This window comes from Crocodylus porosus, unplaced genomic scaffold (genome assembly GCF_001723895.1).
Source record: "Crocodylus porosus isolate Cpor-Errol unplaced genomic scaffold, CroPor_comp1, whole genome shotgun sequence".
Classification (NCBI taxonomy): domain Eukaryota; kingdom Metazoa; phylum Chordata; order Crocodylia; family Crocodylidae; genus Crocodylus; species Crocodylus porosus.
In genome coordinates, this window is record NW_017728906.1 from 100,044,364 (window position 1) to 100,044,793 (window position 430).

Consider the following 430-nt stretch of genomic DNA (forward strand, 5'->3'; position numbering starts at 1 on the left):
TTTTTTTTTTCAGAGAAAACCAGGATCCCTGCTAATCATTAACACATTATATTAAAGGTAGGTATCACTTCCTCTTACCACACTTTAAAACAAGTTGATCACAACTGGATTTTCTTTGGTTCTTGTTCCTATTAGAGTATATGTGATGTGCTCTGGGAATGCTAATTAAACTAGACTCTTAGGACACTTTGTGAAGCAAGGCCAAGCTTCTAGATCTCATAGAGTAGCATGGTATGTTTTGAGGGTGCTACTGCTAGCTGAGTAAGTTTGTAGGAGGTTAAAGTGTGTTCTCCTTCCTCCCCCCTCTTCTGGATCATGAGAATAGATTTTCTGTCAGCTGCAGGCTTACATTGTTTAATGTTTCCTGCTGATGTGAAAATATATTTTAATGGAAACTTTTTAACATACACTCTAACCATCTTTAGCTCTT